General features: G+C 48.0%; 1 long non-coding RNA gene across 1 annotated transcript in view; it reads right to left on the reverse strand.

Moving 5' to 3' along the window:
- Positions 1 to 915: 915 nt before the first annotated feature.
- LOC135317053 (uncharacterized) overlaps positions 916 to 20,383 on the reverse strand; it is a 36,447-nt gene continuing 16,979 nt past the window's right edge. The window contains exon 2 of the long non-coding RNA XR_010376185.1: positions 916 to 5,004. This is a non-coding gene — a long non-coding RNA (uncharacterized LOC135317053). The remainder of the gene's footprint in view (positions 5,005 to 20,383) is intronic.

Consider the following 20,383-nt stretch of genomic DNA (forward strand, 5'->3'; position numbering starts at 1 on the left):
TAAAAAACCAACAGTTTGTGTGCAGCTGAAGAAATTCTCTGGGTGGTTACTGCATATCTTTAAAATACCTACTCTGGGGGAAAGGGCTGCATTTACCTACAAACATCCCTTTTCCTGCAAAGAGAGTGCTTTTTCTCTGCATTCTTGGAAAGAGCCCTCCAGATGGGATCATCCTAGCCATCACATGGGAAGGATTTTCAACCACACTAATGTGTGGCGAGATGGAGACTCTAAGTGCTGGTTTAGACATTCTGGAGAAGGTCAAGACCCTGTTTAACTTCCATTAGCGTCACTCCAGTCACTTTTGATCATACTGAATAGCAAAGGAAAAAAGAGAAGGATAAAAATAATCTTAAAGGCTTTTAAAAAAATACCAACTTCTTAAAGAAAGCAGCATTTGCTTTAAAGTGGTGTTAAAGGGAAAGAAAGTGTGAAAGAACAAACATTTCTTCACTGATTCCCAGACTATGGTCTGGGTACAGGGACGACTGAGGTGTGGTTCAGTACTTGTTGGATGCTGGGACCGACTGAGAGCTGCCCTTAGCACTGCTGACGTGGCCGAAAGAGATGGTCAGATACCAGTGGGGAGGTTGGGGTGGGAAATGCCCCGTGGTCCCCCTGCACTTCTGGAGTAGCACAGAGTAAGCAGAATGAAAGTCAGGCTCTGTACTGCATAGCAAAGCACAGGGTTGGAGAGAAAGGCCGTAAGAAATGTTTTCTGTCCAGAAGGAAGAGAAACAGCAGTCGCAAACTCAGAGAGACCACAACAGCTTTGTGCAACGCATAAATGTCACATTGCATTTAAAATACTTGATCATCAGCCTTGCTCAACCAGCAATAAATGCACTGTACTACTTTTTCATATGTTTCCCTCAAATGATCATCTAGCAACAAACACTGTGTTCAGAAAAGCTCCACAGTTGCAGTTCGAGATTTATTTTAACTTTTCAGAAAAACAAAACCTCAGAATCAAAACAAAAAGATCCAGAAGGGACTGTGGGAAACTTTTTCCTAGATAAACGTGAAGTTATATTATTTTGCTCTTTTCACCCTGGCAGTGCTGTTGGGATGCCACCTGGCGAGGATAGAGGATTGTGTGGTCTAATGAATAACAAGGCCGGAGGACCTGAGTCCAGACATTGCCAACATACAGAAGCACCTCAGACAAATTGCTAATTTCCTGTGACTTATTCGCGACAGCAGCTCAGTCCCGGGAATGCGGTGAGCATTTAATCAATTAAGGCTTGATTGCTGCTTCGAAATCCTGGCTTCCCAAATGGAACGCGTGGGGTAATTGCAGAAAGTCCTTTATTCTTCCCATCAGCAGGGACCACACCGCGCTTGCACACATGGCTCAGATGCTTCCCAAGCCTGGTCGGTCCCCCTACCCGTCTGGGTGCCCTGCTGATGTGATGGTTCATGGCTAGAAGAGATTGGTGTGCTGCCCATCACTAGCTGGAGATTTCTCTGAACCCCGCCAGATGGGGCTGTGAGAGGAGGGCCACAAGCAAGCTGAGGACATGCAACCAGAGGAACAGTTTGCGACCCCATCCCTGAGGGGCAGCACTGAAAGGAAGCAGAGGACATGGCTGTTTTCCTGGAAGGAAGGAAGGGACTTGACTTAGAGATAGAGATGGAGGTCGAGATGGAGCAGTCTGCAGTGACTACAATCAATGGAAATGTCAGTGGCCTTTAACAAAAGTCCCCCTTCGCTTTGCAGACCATATAGCCAAAACACTCAGCTGGATGGCGAGCGGAGGCAGCAGCGAGCTCTGCGCTGCCCTCATGCCCCTGTCAGCACTCATCCTGTCAGCTCCCCAGCGGGGGAAGCAGGACCACCCGCAGGGACCCTGGCTGCTGTCCTGGGCCGCAGAGGGGTGAGCCCATGCCCCCCACACAGCGCCCATGATGGGAGGCAGCGCAGCCAGCACGCAGCCACAGGGCTGGAATGGGGTCGTCAGTCAGCTGTGTGGAAGGAAGCCAAGTGAAACTTTTTTAGGCGTCTCAGACAAGAAGAAGGTTAACTATTAATACTAGATAAAGCATTTTCCATCTAAGTAGAACATTTTTAAATGCCCCATTCCCAAACAAGCATTTCTGAGAAATTTGAGCAAAAACGGAGTGTCAGAACCCGTTGGTTCAAGCTCCTCCTGCCTCTGTTTTGACCCCCCTAGGCCTCACTTCCCCCTTTGCCTTCTTTCAAGGAAGAAAGAAAAATGTTGAAATTGGAAGGCTGCCAGCAGGACTGAAATTTCATTTTCCAGCAGCCTCAGCAGCCACACCAAACCCCGCAGGGCCCTAGTGCCGGGTGAGGGTGTGACCTGCACGGACGGTCCTGAGGCACCACGGGGCTGGCGGCTGCAGCCACTGCTGGGCTCTGCTGGGGACCCCGGGGCTCCTGGAGGTGGCATCAAGTTGGGTGGCATTTCTACCCACCCACAAAGTGGTGGGAGCTGTGGGGACTGGGAGCACTGCAGCCTCTTCCTCTGGTGGTTGCTCGTCCACAGGGTGTTAGAAGTGAGCTGATGGCTCCAGAGGGGCTCGATCCTTTTTCCCTGCCAGCTTTGTGCAATCTGCTGTTGAAATCAATGCTCCTGGCTATGGTTTCCCTTCTTCTGCGGGACTGTTGCCCACCTTCAAAGCTAGCACCCATGTGCCTGCTCTGCCTGGGGTGGCCTCATTTTGGAAGGTGCCCAAGGAGGACAACCCATCTATCTACTACAAAATGTCCTGTGTGACATTTCACCATGGCCCACCATGTCCAGATGAGACAGCCGGGTTTGGAGCCCGTGCTGGTAACTCAGTTCCTCGCTGCAAAATCCCTGCGGCCAAAGCTCTTGCTACACTCTGTATTGAAGTGAGGAGCTGAGCTTGCGATGGAAGTCTCCAGACCAGATAGCATCCACTCTCCACTGCGCACAGCTGGGGTCAGCATAAATCAGCCTTTCCTGGGAAGCTGTTGAGCCAGAAGAAAATTGTGCCTCCTGAGAGCAGGAATAAAGCCTCTCCCCTTGCAGGCGAGGCAAGACGATGTGGCAGAGGTCAGGTGAAGCAAACACCCTGTTGCTGCTGGCAGTTTTATGACAGCAACACCTCTTAGGCTTCCAGGCAGCGCTGAAACAGTGTATGCCTTTGAAATGCCGTAAAGGCCAGGGCCACCTTCTCCACCTTTGCTGGGCAAGATGCGTGAGTGCAATGACTTCCCGTATTACAGCACTGTCTTCCTGCCAATCCTTGCTCCTGCTGACGTCTGACGAAAGGCTTGTCAGATAACCTCAGGGGTCAGCCTATGGCCAGGGAGGAAAAGACCAGCAGGGCGAGTGCTTGTTCGCTCCACCACCACAGGCCTCAGTGCGTACAAGAGCAGGAGTGGGGAGAAGCAGGTTGAGAAATACGAGGCCTCATGGAGAACGCAACAGCTCCCCAGGAAATGCCATCAATTCATGTTTCCTAATGAATGTCATTGTCACATGACTGAAAAAAGGAGAAGTGGGTCAGTGTAGAGGCTCTCTCATTACCTTCTCCTGGTCTCTCCTCTTCCCCCACTCTCTCTGGCTCGTCCAAGGTCCTGTCCGCAGGGATTCACCTACTTGTCCCTCTTACCAGGCTGTGGCTGCCACTGTTTCTCATGGTGGAAGAGGTACGTTTTGAGATGCCATTTACTCCCTGTTAGCTTTAGCAATGATTTCCAAAGTACAGAGGAACTTTCTCTGATAATACTCTTTTTTCCAGCAGCTGAGCCAGGACCCCTTCACAACCATGATGAGCACCAGGACCTGTCAGAGGGCTGTGACCATTTTGTGCCATTCCCTCTCCCTTGGCAGACACGTGCCTTGCTGGTGCCTGGCACCAAGGCCTGGGGCTGCCCAGGGCAGTGGCTGTGCTATGCTACCCTGGGAAGAGGCTCAGCTCCTACATGAGCAGATGACACCAAGCTGGGTGGAAGTGTCGATCTGCTGAAGGGCAGGAAGGCCCCACAGAGGGACCTGGACAGGCTGGGTCATGGGGCCGGAGCCAACGGTATGAGATTCAAAAAGGCTCAGTGCCGAGTCCTGCACTTGGGTCACAACAACCCCATGCAACGTTACGGGCTTGGGGAGGAGTGGCTGGAGAGCTGCCTGGAGGAAAAGGACCTGGGGGTGTTGGTTGACAGCCGGCTGAACAGGAGCCAACAGTGTGCCCAGGTGGCCAAGAAGGCCAACAGCATCCTGGCTTGTATCAGGAATAGTGTGGCCAGCAGGAGCAGGGAGGTGATCGTGCCCCTATACTCGGCACTGGTGAGGCCGCACCTTGAGTACTGTGTGCAGTTTTGGGCCCCTCACTACAAGGAGGACATCGAGATGCTGGAGCATGTCCATAGAAGGGCAACGAAGTTGGTGAAGGGTCTAGAGAACAAGTCTTATGAGGAGCGGCTGAGGGAGCTGGGGTTGTTTAGTCTGGAGAAGAGGAGGCTGAGGGGAGACCTTATTGCTCTCTACAACTACCTGAAAGGAGGCTGTAGTGAGGCAGGGGTCGGTCTCTTCTCCTTAATAACAAGTGATAGGACGAGAGGAAACAGCCTCAAGCTGCGCCAGGGGAAGTTTAGGTTGGATACTAGGAAAAACTTCTTCACCAAAAGGGTTGTCAAACATTGGAACAGGCTGCCCAGGGAGGTGGTTGAGTCTCCATCCCTGGAGGTATTTAAAAGAAAGGTAGATGTGGTGCTTGAGGATATGGTTTAGTGGTGGACTTGGCAGTGATAGGTCAGCGGTTGGACTTGATGATCTTAAGGGTCTTTTCCAACTTTAACGATTCTATGATTCTACAATTCTATGAGGGTAGAGGTAGCTGGATTGTCTGGAACACAGCTAGGGGGTTGAACTTCTTCAAAAGGTTGACTTATTCTGAGAGCTCAAGGCTGTCTCCAGTCATCTGCAGCCTCTTGGGCAACCCCCACGTACTCCAAAGCATCTCCAATTGCTGTCCATCAAGGGGGATGATGCAGCCCGGGCATATTCAACATGACTGAGTGAGAAAATGGGAAAAATAGTTCAGTGACAGGCAGCAGTTATTGGTATGAGTACCTCTAACAAAAATATCCCAATGCTACTGCAGTTCTTAAATTCTTAATCCCTGTCCTACCTTGCAGCTCTGTGCTAAAAAAACAGCCCACTTCTGTTTCCTCATGAAGATCATTGGCTGCCTCAGTGGAGAGAGGATTTAGCAGATTCTTCTTCTGGAAGAATACTTTCACTTTTATAGGGACACACCGCAGACACAAACATATACATGCCATCCATATGTATATTAGATAGTCATGCATGCAGCTGCCCTTTTGTTTCAGCTGTAAGCACACTTCTCCCACAGAGTGCTTCCTCCCACAGCTTGTGTCACAGCCTTTATCCCAACTCACTGTCTCCACAGGGCTTCCCTCATGCCTCTCTTAGCCTCAGGCTCAAATGCACAGGAGCTCCCACACACCTCCTGTCCCTGCCATGGTCTGCACAGACCACCGTGTGCAGCATCCCACAGCTTGCCTTCTGAGATGTTCAGCAGGCTCCAGTAAGACTGAACTGAAATGCCTTTAAAAGCATTTAAGGGGTATCACCCTACAGCCTGCAGCAGAAGCACAGTCTGTGGGGCTAAGGAGCCAAAGTCCCTCACCTGTGACCCCCCCACGTAGGTAGCAGACAACAGAGAGTTGAAAAAGTGGTCAGGAAAAGCCCCCTCACAAAACCTGAGGCACTGAACTGTGTTATATTCCATCAGGAAAAGTGCTGCCAGCCCGCTAACTGGGGAGGGGGCATTTACCACCCGCAGCAGAAAGCGTGGCTGCCACCCCATGCTGGAGGCGTCCTCCCCCAAACAGCACTAAAAGTCACGTACTGCCCCCTTGGATAACCTGCCCGGGACATGCTGAGCTCCACTGTGATCCCACCAGGAGATACTGTGGGTAGGAGCCCACCGCTGTCGCTGGGAAGAGGCCATGTTCCCACAGTGCCCAAGTCAGCACTGGAAAGCCACTCCTTAGGGAAGATTAATGATTTAGGAATAAACTGAAGCCTCTATTGTGTTCTGAGTAGGCTGTCGTATTTATTTATCATGACAACGTCTGAGCCCCTTCCGGTAATGCACTCAGCTATCTGATGAATGTTCAGCATGTTTGTCCTCTTGTCCTCCTCTCAAAAAGAGAAGTGCCAGCCTGCCCAATTGCTTGGACAGTGGGAAGCACTCGCTTAAGTGCTGGACACCATTTATCAGATAACAAGGTAGTCGTATTATAGGCATTCAGAACAGGGTCTAACAACCCAAGGCAGTCATGAACAGGCACCACTCATGGTCCATTGAAAGCTTAGAAACACAAGCCCTTAAAGAAGGAACACAAGTCCTTGAAGAAGGATTCCCAGTTGGTTTGGTAGCTCCCTCTGAAATCTGGTGTAGCTGTTGAACACACATAGACTATTGGGACCAATTTAGGCTCTTCAGTTTTCCTCAGTGATTCCTGGAACTGTTCTGGGATAGCTTTTTCTGGATAAGCCTGCCAGCACCCCTGTCCCAGAGTACACATGTGACTCAGCTCATCCATTTCGGCTGAGGTGCCCAAGAGGAGGTACTGTGCTTTAAATTCACAGCTGTCACTAATACCAGAGAGATGTTACATATGGACAGGCCCCTGTGAAAAACAGAGTGTCCTGGAAACGTTCATGGTCATCTCCTATTGCAGGCAAAGGGGTAATAAGGCACACCACATTTCAGGAGCAGGACCCAAGCTATAAACAGAGGAACAGGCAGAAGTTAAGGGTGAGGCATGCTTACCTCCCCATCAGCTAAACCAAGGGGCTGCAACTCCTATGGAAAGTGCTTAATGAGAAAGGAAAGAGTGACTGAAATATAACATAATCCACATTCAGGATATTTTGTGAAACCAGCACACTGAGAGATCCCTTCTGAGAAGCCTTGAAATGGGATGACCTGAAGGCGGCTGGTTTACAGGAATACGCAGCACGTAGCATGGTCTCTCCATTAGCTGGATGGAGGGAACGGCTTAGTCACTGTTAGGGGAACCATTCACAGAGAGCTGAAACCTTCACCTCCTGTTGCAACAGAGGAGTTGTTGTTTTTTTCTTGCCCACCGCTTATGTCACCATTTGTCCGTGGCAGACAACTCTCCCCCACTTCCCAGCAAGCTTTCTGTGTCACTGAGTCACACCGTTCACGTCCCTGCAGGGAGGTGCCCAAAAATTAATATCTCACGGGGAACATTGCAAATACCTTGGCTGAACAGCTGCTGCGGCACAAGGGAGTACATATTCATGGGGGCTGATATTTGGGTAACGCTGCAGCCTCTTGCTGAAATTACAGCTCTTTATAAGAAGCAACAAGGGTCCTCCAGGGGCTTGACTCAGTGGCCATGAGGTAAATGCCTTTCATCAGAGGCCAGCCGAAAAGCTTGCTGAGATCAAAGGAGACTCATGCTGATCCCAGTGGGTTTTTACACAGGGATTAAGGGTCTGGGGTTAGGTTTGAAGAGGAATTAAGATGTTACTTCTGTTCATGAGCTAACGGTGGGTCCATCATGTCAAAGTCTTCCTGGCAGCAGTACCCTTGCAGCTAAGGGTTTGAGAATTAAAACCTCTGAGTAAAAGGATTTAAACCCACATTTCCCATCCCATGTGACACTGCATAGCGCGCTAGGGTCGGAAGAGATGATCTCATTCCCTCCTGCTGAAGCCGTTCCACTTGACGTAGATAAATTAAGTATTGATGCAAGTATTGATTACTGTTGTGCTACATATTGGAAAACCTGTCCTCATCTTTAGTGGACATTTTTCCATTTCACTATAATTAGATATATCCAGGCAGATATTCCTCCCACTGAGGAGGCGAGGCTGGATTGTCACAAAGTCCTATAGATCAAGACTAGGGCTGGTGGGGAAGGCAGTAGAAGAAGGCACCACTGCCTTGGTAGGCAGGAGGAGAGCACTGCCCAGGACACACAGGGGCTGGCAGTGAGAGCAGTGCCACCAGCAGAGCCCACGCCTGAGGACTTGCAGCTGCCAGTTTGAAGAGCAGAGTGAGCGCAAGGGGGGAGATCCTCTGAGAGGGTAACAGTGCATGGGAAATCACTGGTTGGGACGAGGAGGACCCCAAGTAGGATGTTTCTAAGGAAAACGCTCCTCTGGCACTGTGCCTCTGACTGGGACTTTTCTATTAAACAGCATTTATGAAGCCACTATATGAGGCCATGTCTGCAATGGAAGTATTTTACCAACATGGGTTCAATAATACTGGCAAGGCAGATGGTTTTTATTGTTCTATGGGTCAACATATTATAGCTACATGCATCTCCTCGAGCAAAGCCGGGCAAACTATTGCAGCAAACTGGTGGTCACTGTGATTTTGTCAGGGAGTTTTCAAACTGCCTTGGTGAGGATCACACCTCTTCATACCACAGCTTAACCCAGCACGTCTGTAGTATAGACTTGGTCTGCATTAATCACATCCTCTACCTGCGCACAGACGCCTTTTGAAAACACCTTAATTCTTTTACGTTTTGGAAGCTCTTCATTTACAGGATGCAAACAAAGTGGAGTCAAAGAGTTTTACAAATACTAAAGCCCTGAAAACAGAGCAGGGCAAAACAGTTCCTCCCACTGTGCAGTTTGATCTATGACCCTTTCAGATTTTGCACTGAAACCCAAGGTTAATACAGGTCTTACAGCACTGAGCCATTTTCAGCAGAAACTGAGTGGTTTCAGTTAAACACATGCTAAAGTGATATACAAATACAACAGTTTCATCTCTATGAGGCAAAATTAGAAGGAAATGTACTTTTGGTCAAAATAGCTGATGGATCTTTTGATCAGAACTAGATTTTCCAATGAGACTGCAATTAAGGTACACCTACATCAGAGGTCAATCTGCCTGGGCCACTCACAAAGCGTAGCAGCAATCTACCCTGTGGTTCTGGCCTGGTATCATTGATAATCTCTGGGCTTTTTGAGATAAGTCATGGAGCTGTGTGCCAATGCTGTTCACTGGCATAGGGTGCATTCCCTTCAGAATTAGGAAGTAAACAATAGGTAAGATAAGAAATGTCACGTTATTCACAAACAGTGAAAACAAAAATTAAATAGGCCAGTTTTTCATAAGATCACGTAAGCTAGAGCTCCACTGTTTGTCAATAAAGGCATCCTTGAGCATTTACTGGCACTGAGGGAGACAACTGAAATGTTGCAATTTCTGCCTCTCTGTAGGGTGAATACTTGCACACAGTAGAGCTTTTTGCTGTTCTTATTCTTCTTTCCTGAAATCAACTGAGAAGTGCATGATTTCTCACTGAAAACATCACCAGTTTCTGCGATTCTGCCAGAATCAATAGATTCCAGCAATGCCTTTGATGTGGAGATGTGTTAGTGAAACAAACTCACCACAGTCTGTTTTTAATGCTTTCGGCATGTATGGTCTCATTGGAGAAGAGTGGAGAGAGGGAAATGAAACAAAAACACAAAATGCATTTTACATGACACCTTATCCCACCCAGAAGCAGAGAAGCACTTAAATCTCACAGTTGCTCTCTGAATGGTGCTTCTGTCAACAGTTTAAGGCAACATTGCCTAAAGTGGCATTTATCTTTGGGGCTATCTATCAGATTCCTTTCTAATTTTGTTATGTGCATGCTCCTCGCTATTCACGCCATACATGGCTAAAGGGAATCTTTGTTGCTTCTCCACAGGTTATGGAAAGGTTAGGACTGAGCACTGTACATCCTTTTGCTTCCTAAATATCAGACACTTAATCCCAAAGGCTCTGTCATGGAGGCAGAAATACACCTATAAGGATACCTTCTCTCCAGTCTGCCCGTAAGGTTACCTCTGCATGCAAAACCTGGTGGCAGCATGAGAAGCCTTTTCTGGAAGCCTGCCCTGAGGTCTGCAGTGTAAGGATGAGCTTATGCAGGATTTCAGGCAGAAGTGAGCCAGTTTCTTCCTGCTTTAGGTTTGTGTTTAAAGCTTGGCAAGAGGGATTTATCTTTGCACTGACTTGTCACCAGGTATTCTGAGACAGGTAAGAATGAAATCAGGTCCTGGAGTGACCTGGGTGGTGGTTCCAGTTCTGGCCAGGTGTCCTTTTCAACTCGTTGCCCTGCTCCCATTCCCCTAGGTGTACAGAGTTGTCTCTTTTGGTGGACGTTTTGAGAACAACCACACAGCCCTTAACACATAATTAATCTGAAGTCCATTAAAACTGGAAGGCAAATCTCTGCTGCCTTTGGCTCATCAGTGGACAAGTGTTGGCTTACCTAAGGTGGCAGAGGGACATGTTCAATAGTTTCTTCACTCTGGCCTATCAGACAAAAATTAGGGCCTTGGTGAACAACATCAACCATTTCTAGTGCGTTACAGGTGTTTGCATGCCAAGGAGGCGACACGTCTCTTCCCTCCACTGCCCCCAAGGAAGAAGGTCCAAGTGCTGCACGGTGCCACAGCACTATCAGTAAGGTGCCTTAGGAGGCAAGGCCCCGTCTGCCACTGCTGTTTGAAAGGGACTGCCTTAGTAAGCAGAGCCCCAGCTAGCCTGGGGAAGGACTTGGCAAAGATGGAGCAAACCCATCCTTTACACCAGCACACACAGAGCTGAGTCTCCATGGTCAGTTCAACCCCAGGAAACCCACTGTCCTCTGCCACTGAGGGGCAGAAAACCAAAGAATTGAGCAGGACAAGTGGTAGCTTCCTTCTTTAATGACCTGATGGGAATTGCTTGCACAGAGAATAACCATTTGATGTTGAATGCCATCCCAGGCCTCTTAACCATGATACACGGATGCACAGAGAATCCCTTCTGTAAGGATACCTGTGCACATGTCCCACTCACCATGCAAAAGCTCAGGCTACAATGAATTGTCAGGATGGAGGAACTGAGCCTGGACTTTGGGACAAAAGTAACTCTTACGATCCTTCAGATGAGGAGACAGAGGAATAACCTGCATCGACAAAAGATCTGAAGAAACAAACTAAGAGAAAAGGAAAGCACCACATGTGGTGAAAAGCCTGCATGTTCCTCAGCTCTCACAGCTTCTCCACCTCCTTGAGAGAACACGAGAGCTTGATTGATTCTTCCGACTGCAGGAGAGGAGGCAACCAGGGAACACTATTAATACCTCCGACTCCAAGGAGTGAGCAGTCATGGTTTGCATCTCATGAATTTCAGTAGGAGTCTGACCGAAACAGAAGGCTCCTTTGCTCTTTATGGCGCACAAACAGCTGTTCGAGAAGAGAAAGATCTCTGCAGTGGATGAGTCTGCCGTAAAAGTCATCCCTAGATTTTCGGGAATTTCAGGCGGTTGGATCCCTTCTATACCACAGCTGTCCAAGCAAAGCTGAGTGCAAACACACACACCCCCTCTCAGACAGACGCCAGTAAATCTGATAGAGAAGACAAAGTTAACACCAGGCTAACTAAATTAACTTAATGAAGTTACTTCTGATTCACACCTGCGCGCCCAGGAGAAGAATCAAGACCTGCGCGCTCAATCTATTTCACTGTGTCATGGTGTTGCAACGCTAGAGCAGATTAACGAATACATGCTAAACCAGGGACAAATGTCTGGGAACAACTTCACAGATAAATGGTTAAATTCTGGGCTGTTTTACAGTGGTGTAAGTCAAGAGAGACAACATTACCATTGGTGGCACCTCTCTGGTGGAGATGCGCTGGTCTGACACACAATTCATACTCACACCAAGGTAAGCAGGAGCAAAAAACAGCCAGCACCATTGGCCAAACAGCACATGAGCTCAGATGTCCCTGCTCCATACCTGCTCGCAGCAGATAACATTTCCAGTAGTTCCATTTACTCACTCCTGTGCAATAGACTCCAAAATCTTGTAAGAGCCATTGAAATCTGGTAATGGGCAGTTAAAAGCCAGCAACAAAATGGGATGACTGCTATTTTGCATTTAACAATTAGGAGAACTATTAATCCACACATGTCACAGGGAGAAATAGCAGGCTTTCTCCTACACGAACAGTCTCACGGGGTTTTTCTCAGCCCTTTGAAATGTCTGTACGCACGCTGATGTGCCTATGTGGGTGTGTAATCGTGCCTCTGTGCAGAGTGGGACATACAGTGAGACACGTCTTCATTGAAGACAGGGTCACTTATGAAGGGGTTGGGGTTTTTTTAATCTTTCCCTGACCACAGCGAACGTTTAAGGGCTGTGAGAACTTCCTTTGCTACTTGTGTGCCTGGTAAGGACACACTTCTGAAATAAAAACTGGAAAGGAGAATTGCTCCACCAGCGCTCCTTCCTCCTGCCCCACCAGGGCAGCCTCTGCTGCAGCACTTTTTGATGACTGGCTTTTGCTACCTCATCCTCCGGTAAAGCCAAGGCAGCATTTTACTGCAAAGCCCTGTGTGTGCCTGTGCATGCGTGCAGCTGAAGGGGACTTCTCTCTGGTGGGAACTCAGAGTAGGATGGGCACAAAAGCTGCACAGCCACGTGCTTGGGGATTATGGGAAGGAGAGCGGTGGGCATTAATAAACAGGAGGATGAATGTATGTGTCCACGCTCCCTGGAAATCCCCAGGCTGCCACTACAGCCTGCCTAGGGAAGGGTTAAAAGCAGAGCTCTGGAAAGTTTGGCCAGATGACTTCCTGATGGAGTTTATACAAGTATAGCGTGCGCAAGGACGTATGTGCCTACGTGCCACTTCTCCCGAAGCAGCCTGAGCTGAGCAGAGGGAGGAAAAAAAATAATAAAAACATCACAGATGGGACGAGGCTGAAAACAAGCGCCTGATGAATGTGCAGGGTCATGACACCCCTCTCGTTACAAACCTGCCAGACAAATCTCTGTGATGCCTCCTCTGCCGTGTAGCCCCCTTGCAGCGGAGCAAGAGCACAGAGGGCAGAGGCTGGGGTGAGGCAGGGCAGGGGGAGGCAGAAGAGGACATTACCACGGGTAATTCACAATTTCCCAAAACAGCTGCCAGTTGTCCAGCTCTCAGGACATCCCCAGCAGCCAGGGGCATAATGCATTCATCTGCAATCACTGGGATGCCAGGGTGATGCAGGGGTGATGCAGAGGTGATGTCAGGATGATGCCAAGATGATTCCAGAGACATAGCGGGGTGATGCTGGGGTGATGCCTACAGGTGCAGTCAGGAGGTGAGTTGGTATGTAGGTACATACACACAAGTTGGTGTTGTAAGACCTAGCCCGGTTAAAAATATCAGTGAAGCACTAACACAGGCTTGTTAGCACGGCTTGTAGAAACCTGTGCAGGGCTTTGGTACTCAAGCTGTCCCCTCTTCCCTGCTAGCTGTGCGTGTGCTGTCTAGATGGCAAGCCCACAGGGTTACCTTAATACACTCTTATGCATATCCTATTGTGGAGTTGTGGTAGTCAGAGCTGCTAACCATGAGGGAAGTGGGCTTGCATATACACAGAAACTTAATTCTCACTACTATGATTTCTTCCAGGGAAGGCTTTGCAAAGATGGCTAATGACAGCTTTAGTCTTCCTGTAGCTGGCTACCCTGCACCCCTTTCATCCTGGGCTGTACCTAGTACTCTCTGAAGCAGCAGGAATTAGTTGTTGCACCCAAGAGGTCAGTAGTTCATGCAGTAATTTAAAACAAGCTTATCTTCTAACTCTTTACTCCAACTTTGTTTTAGAGTCAACACTTCAGTATGGCAGCTATATGGAAGTGGAGGTATCTCCTAAGACTTCTCAGCATGTGTAAGAATAGGGGAGTGCAGAGCTGGCACAGGACCCAAAGCAACACTTGAGGTTAGCTTCAGCTGCCTTGATACTGTGAGCCATGTGCTGAGTAGGAGCCCTCGCTGGCCTCCCGAAAGAGAGGAGGGGGACAAGGAGGTAGGGACAAATCAAGGACTATGTAGAGTGGCAAGAAACTCCGTATTGCTCCTATTTAACAGTAGATCAACCTTACTCTCAATTATGTCATTTCTCTAGAGCACATTTGCCGCCTCCTCCTTCAAAGCAGGGTGAGAGGGCACCATCTATGAAAGGATTAAGCATCAGTCCCTTTAGGGATGCTTAGTCAGTGAACCCATGCTTCTCATTACATACTTTCAACCTGCTGTCATCTGATAATCTTGTGGAAGGGTTTACAAGTTTGTGCTGTCTTAGAAATTCCTGCTTGTTCATTGCAGCTGTACTCAGAGGGGATGCTCTGTGCACAATAAGTCTTTCAGTGAGACCATGGCTAATTGCCTCAGGAGGTCAAAAGGAAGGTCTTCTAAAGTGCTACCATTGCAAATCCTGCCTGCATTCCCGGAGTCAAGCCAGGTTGCTTACAGATCCATCATTAGCACCAATAATTTACACAAGGTGAGGCAAAAATAAAAAAAAATACAATTCTTTTCCCAATAGTTGTGCTGACATTAGAAAATAAGACATGTAAATAGTAGAAATTTGCCATCTAAGTAAAATGTGCGTTTTATTAATTGATTTCTTTCAGATCAAAATACTAACACTGAACACTATCATTTGACCATCCAGATTCAAAAAGTCACATTCTTTTATTCAGCTGGTCCCTATTATTTTTTTATTGAGCCCTCAAACTTATCTTTGACTAGAACAACTACAAATACTAAATTATTGAGTGCAATTCTCTGGAAGGCAGTTTTGAATTTTGACTTACTCTGTCCCTTTTCTGGATATTCCCACCTTTATATTTCTATCAAAGATCTCTGTCATTTCTATCTTGTTTCTCTAATGCCCAAAGCAAAAGAAAACTATTGACTTAGTCCGGTGCAGCACAAGTAGGGGAATTAGGAGGAAGATATGTTACATTTTGCACTGGTATCAAGAAGTCTGCTGAAAATAGGAAGCCAGGGAGTTGATTTTTGCAATGGCAGATTCAGAACGATTTTCTACCTCTTTGCATTTTACCCTTTCTACAGGATAGCACAGGATCAAGCCAGGATGATTAGCACGAGGATGAAGTGAGATAGCGGAAAAGAAGTGACTTCATCTCAATGCAAGCATTTCATACTGGATTGTCTCACGCTTGAGCTGATGTGTTAAAGAACAGAGCTGTTTACCTGTGTGTGGTAAACTTAATTTACACTGGTACACAGCCTGCATTGCACTGTAACCAGAAGTGTCCCTGCTCCTGGATCGCTGCCTGAAACACAGTCAGCGAGCACAGAGCATGGTTCAGACTCCCTACCTGAACGACAGACATCTAATGCCAGCAACTACAGTAGTTTCCCTGTTCGGTTGAAAAGGACGGGCAGCATCGAACAATGGGCGGATTCATACCAGATTTATTCCAAAACCTAAGAATGAAATCCATCTTTCCTAAGAAACAAGCTCCCTTTTCAAAAAGAAGAGTAATTTAAGGTCAAATACTTTCATCCTAAGCAACATAAAATGAAGAATAGCAAAATTTGGTTGGCATCCTGTGTGGTTTACCAGTGGTCCCTCAGTTAGGGGGAGGAATGCAACGTCCCGCCTGCACAATGCAAAGGCCAGCAAGCCCTGTCGCAACACCGCGTGGCAGCAGAATGACATCAGGTCACATTACATGGGAGCGTGCCATGCAGAAAAGGTCATACCCTGGGCTCCAACCCAGCCTGCCCCACTTGGAAAGAGGGTTTCTGTACCCAGTGCTGGCTGCCTTGTTCTGGAAAATGCCTGCTCAGGCTCAGCTTCCCACAGGGCTGTGGGCAGATGCCACCCAAGCCCCCGACAGCAGCTGATCCCTGGCAGGGAAGCTCTGAGCAGGCACAAGCAGTAGGGAAAAATAAAGGAGTCAAAAGAGAGGGCTCATTTCTTAGAAGGAGAAGAATAATGGGTCACTCTGGGTCTGGCCAGCCAGTACAAGGTGTCTCACAAACACCAGACCTACCTGAACTGAAGTGGCTGCCGAGAGCTGCCCAGAAATGAGCTTGACCCTCTTAGGACAACCACAGCTGACAGAATCCATTGCAGGACAACTTCTCCCTCTCTTTCTTTTGTTTGGGGCAGTGCCTGAACCACTGCAAGCTAAATGTAGACCCAGAGAGGCAGGCAGATACCAACAATGTCAGGCAATGCCCCCATGGAATATAAACAGTCACATCTGTGTCTTCCCCACCTGGTACAAATTGCTGTGTATCACCTGTCACCACGTTATAAAGCAGCGAGCTGTGCCCTTGCAGGTGCCAGCTCCCCGTGAGACAGCTCCATGACCCTTGCCTATCCATTAACCTCTTTGCAACAGCAGTGAGGCTGGTGTCTGCCCAGTACCATGGACCCCTGGGGAATGGTGGGCAACGTGGACCCCAAAGCATGGCTGCGGGGCACGGGCCAGCATTGCCAACCCAGAATGATCTCACGTAGTCTTGAAGTGAAAACCAACCTTCTTAGGCAGGAACTGCTTGATTTCACATGAGATATCCAGGCACCCTCCAGCACCTGTGGCAGTGACCACCACTGGAAACTGAGCTGGTGTCCCCTGTTGGTGCCACACTGTGCCTTACTCTCCCACCCATGCAACTATCGGTACCCAGAGGAGTGTGTTTCCAACCTCACAGGGACTGTGCCGTACCTAATTTGTTAGTTTTGTGCCTTCCAGTTTCGATGCTTGTGGACCTGATGGTCTTACTGCTGCGGCAGGTTGAAAAGGGAAGGACATCCTAAATTCCCCTAGTTTTGTGGACATAACAGGGCTCATGTGGCTGGTAATGAGGTCTGGTACATCCAAGGCATGGTTCAGCGCTCATGCTGAAACACTCAAAGCCTGGCTTAGGGCAGGAAAACGAAACGTAGATGCTAAACCACTTCCACTCCCCATCTTTAAAAATACCCCACGGCTTTCTTCCCTACATAAGGTGCAACACAGTCATTTGCATCTGTTAGGCAGAGAGGCAGAGAGGGAGGGCACTCAAACAGCTCACAATGTTTCTTATCCATTTGGCACCCGTGCAAATGGTGATACCCTGGCAGAGTGCCAGGCTCAGTGAACAACCCTTCAAAGAGATATACATTGTCAGGTGTTGGGACCCTAAAATTAATGGAACAGAACAGATTAGGATAGGATAGGATAGGTTATTTCAGTTGAAAGGTACCTAAAACAATCATCTAGTCCAACTGCCTGACCACTTCAGGGCTGACCAAAAGTTCAAGCATAGAATCATAGAATCATAGAATGGTTTGGGTTGGAAGGGACCTTTAAAGGTCACCTAGTCCAACCCCCCTGCCATGAGCAGGGACGTCTTCAACTAGACCAGGTTGCTCAGAGCCCCGTCCAACCCAACCTTGAATGTTTCCAGGGATGGGGCATCTACCACCTCTCTGGGCAACCTGTGCCAGTGTTTCACCACCTTCATTGTAAAAAATTTCTTCCTTAGACCTCCTTTAGTTTAAAACCATTACCCCTTGTCCTATCACAACAGGCCCTGCTAAAAAGTTTGTCCCCATCTATCTTATAAGCCCCCTTTAAGTACTAAAAGTCTGCTATAAGGTCTTCCCAGAGCCTTCTCTTCTCCAGGCTGAACAACCCCAGCTCTCTCAGCCTGTCCTCGCAGCAGAGGTGCTCCAGACCTCTGATAGTGGCTCTCTTATGGACCCACTCCAACAAGTCCACATCTTTCCTGTGCTGAGGGCTCCAGAGCTGGACACAGCACTCCAGGTGGGGTCTCAGCAGAGCAGAGTAGAAGGGCAGAATCACTTCCCTTGAGGTGTTATTAAGGGCATTGTCCAAATGTCTCTTAAACACTGACAGGCATAGGGCATTGACCACCTCTCCAGGAAGCCAGTTCCAAGCTTCCTAGATATCAGCTCTGTATGGGCCACCAAATCTAGCCCCTGCTTACACACACAAGCATCTTTCACATCCTTTCTCATGCCTTCCTGTGGCCAGCATAGCACCTGCACCCCAGCATCCAAAGTACATCTGCCTTCCCCGTACTGGACATTCAGACAGGATACTTGGCTCAAAGCTTAGGCTGCTTAAGCTGGGCTGCAGATAAAGTCCTGTCTCTACTGACGTCCATGTCAGTCTTAACTTTGGCTTCAATGAGGAGTTAACATTGCCCTATACATTGATGACTTGCTGTTTGGCAGCGACCATGCAGGACATCAGGCAGAGGCCACAGCCATTCTTGTCCTTATACTGCTCTGACAAGCAGTTTGCTGTGTGACTCTCAGTCACACCACTTTTTCATGCCTCAGTTTCCCCCTCTGTATCTAAAAGGAAGCCCAAGTTGAAAAATGCACCTTCCCCTTCTTTATGAAGTCCTTTGATACAGACATCTAAGTACAACATAAGAGCTAACATTGACCTTCACTTTCCTTTACTGTGTCCAGACCTATTTAGTGCCTATTTATGGCAACCTGGTCATTAGCACTATAAGAACAAATTCAGCACAAAGAAAGCTTTAAACCACTGAAGTGGGGTGTGCCGGGCTCTTAGAACAGCTATTGTACAGTACTTTCCTCTTTGCCCTATCAAAAGACAAAAGCTGCATTTGATGATTGAAGACACAGAAACCAGAATAGCAATGGGAGGTCCTCCTGCAAGAAAGGAATTCCATATTCCTAAACCCCACATTTCTCCTTTCCTCCTTGGACCTCCCCACAGGGGGATCGGTGCAGGACTTTTCCCCCAGCTTCCAGCTCACTCCTTTCAGCCCCTCAAATCAGTCCTGGGCTAAGCTATTCCAGCATTGTCAAAGAGCTTGTGATTTGCACATTTTTTTTGTCGGTCTGTTTTCAGATAAACAATGGAGCAGGCAACTGATGTGAGATGTGGACAGTCTCTTTGTCAGGCAGGGAGCTGCTGCCACTTGCTGGCATCCTGTCGTGTACAAGTGGAAAGGTTTTTCCTTCTGCAATTCTTCCCATGGAAGGTTTCATGGGTGAAAACACATTGAAAGGAGGTGATGCACTTCGTGCTGAGCCTGGAGGAATTTTTCATGTGTGGTTTCAGGTTCCCTTATAGCTCTCTTAGCACCCGTGGGCTTTACTATTGCAGTTTTCCTTTTATTTTCTCTCTGTCCGTCTTCCTGGAGCCGGCCTGCTCAGCTCTGGCTCTAAAGCCAGGGGAAGACCAGAGGCCTTTGCTTCACTGAAACTCAGAGACAATGAGAGGACCTGAGTTAACCAGATCTTTCACAGCTCTCAGGCTGAACTAAAATCAGGCTGGAGTGGGATATTCATGTTCAGATGCGAACAACAGTGAGATTGCTTCAGAGAGAAAACCACCTAAGAATCCTATTGTGAAAACATAATGTCCTGGTGGGTTTAATTTTAATGAAAACGATTGTGGTAGCAGCTTGATATCCCTTGAAAACCCATGCACAGGTGTTGCTGTACGCTTCTATGGGAGAACTTATCTTGGGCCGCATACCTCCGGGACACAGGGCTCTACCCACCCTGGGGACAGTGATGCACAGACATCAATATGATGGATACAAAATGTCCGTTTATTTAACTGCGTCACACGCTTATATAGCTCTTGCGCTTCCTGTTCCTGCCACTCCTATGGGGAGGAGTCTATCTTTCCGTCACAGCCCGTGATCTTCCGGTCGCCGATCCCTGTCTATTCCCCTACACACAGGCACCCACTGTACATACACTATCTATATATTTCGTCACTCAGTCATTTCTTGTCTTTCATTCAATTCCATTTCAAAATGCCCATCTGGCCTATGTTTCCAGCAACATAGCAAACTAACTCCAGTCTTGATCAGTCCTAGGGATGCATCCACAATTCTGTGTAAACAATGCTGTGGGAGACATGGGTTTAGTAATATATTCCAACTCAGCTATGATGGGAATGGAAATCCATACCCTCCTCAAAGAGGCACTAGGTTGGGCAAGTAGATGCAGCGAGGAGGGAAATACAAAAGCGCAAAGACTAGGTCTTACAAACTGGGCACTTTACTCCAGGTGTCAGACCCCGTTGATGCTTGGAGGATGCTGTGCTCTCTGAACAGACCTCTTCTGGCACCCATGTTTCCTGGGAGAAGAGGCTTAGAGGTATTTTATGGTTGACACAAGCTGTAAAGAGGGGATTCATTCCTCCCAGAAAGTGAACCCCAAAATGACTGGGGAACACCTTTCTTCCCAGGAGGTGAAACTATGCTGTGAATCATGTAAACGCAAGGCATACCTGCCCTGAGAAAGCTCCATTTGTTTGTTGACTGTTGGTTTAGCTGGAGATTAGATAAAGCTTAATTAATGCAGTCCAGTTATGCTTTCTAGGTTAAATTCTCGACACACAGATAAAAATTATTACAGAAAGTCACAGGCTTACTCCAGCAGAAGTCAAAGGAAGAGAGGGCCTTTTTACAAAACAAACCTTATTAGCGAGTTGTTATCTGGTCCATGCTCACAGCCTCCTTTGCTTAGCAGACCAAGAGTATCACCCTGGGAAAAGCCCTA

The sequence above is a fragment of the Phalacrocorax carbo genome, chromosome 1 (genome assembly GCF_963921805.1).
Source record: "Phalacrocorax carbo chromosome 1, bPhaCar2.1, whole genome shotgun sequence".
NCBI lineage: Eukaryota > Metazoa > Chordata > Aves > Suliformes > Phalacrocoracidae > Phalacrocorax > Phalacrocorax carbo.